A 1121-nucleotide genomic window follows, 5' to 3' on the forward strand; every position below is an offset into this window, starting at 1 on the left:
TCAAAATGTAAAAATATAATTATCTGCATTTACACCATTAAAAGAATTACCATCATAAGTAAAATTTTGTCCAAAAAAAACTGCATGCATAATGAATTTAAAAAATAAATATCATTAAATAATTATGCTTTTTTTAATAAAAATAAAAAATTAAATATCATAAACTATATTCTTTCAAAAATAACCCTTTTAAGTTGTTATATTTGACATTGTTTATTTGTATATAATTTAAATTGACATTATTTTTAATTATAATAATCATTTATCCTTAATAATTATTGTTAAAATTTAATAATTTTTCATGCCTTACAATAATTATATATATCCTAAAACAGTTATTAAATAAATTTATTCTTTTTGCCTATTTTCACATTAAAAAAATTTTTGTGCTGTCTTTTTTAATTGTTATTAGATTTGTTAAATAATAAAGAATTCTTTAAAAATAGAAATAGCAATGACACCTTGAATAATTAATTTAATAGAATTAAATGTAAACGAATAAGATGATTCAATCAATTATATAAATAATAGCATATTTATAAATATTAATAAAAAAATAGTCTCATCACTAATAAAAATGATTAATACAATAATTATATAAAAAAACAACTAATTACATGATTGCATAATTTTCAAGATCCTATATAGTTGAATCTAATGACCAAATAAAAAAAATATATATGATAATGTCCTAATATTTTAGCATACTATAAATTATATTATAATTTTAAGTCAACTTCTTAAATACATTATAACATAAACCATCTAAAAAGATACAATAAATTAACGAATATCACATAGGTCATAACATACACTCTAAATATTGTCACGGTATTTTAAATAAAAAGAGTATCAGAGAAATCAATGAATATAACTAAAATAAAGAGCAACAAAGAGACACGCAAAAATAATAATAATAATAATAATAATAATAATAATAATAATAATAATAATAATAGAATCAATAATAACATTAACACATATATAAACTACATATACAAACAATGTATATATTAATTGTGAATAACAGAAAAAGATATATATATATATATATATAAAATAAGATTATTTAAAAACAACGTAAAGATAACACATATTTTTTGTTAATCAGAAGCTAAAAG

This window comes from Arachis duranensis, chromosome 5 (genome assembly GCF_000817695.3).
Source record: "Arachis duranensis cultivar V14167 chromosome 5, aradu.V14167.gnm2.J7QH, whole genome shotgun sequence".
Taxonomy (NCBI): domain Eukaryota; kingdom Viridiplantae; phylum Streptophyta; class Magnoliopsida; order Fabales; family Fabaceae; genus Arachis; species Arachis duranensis.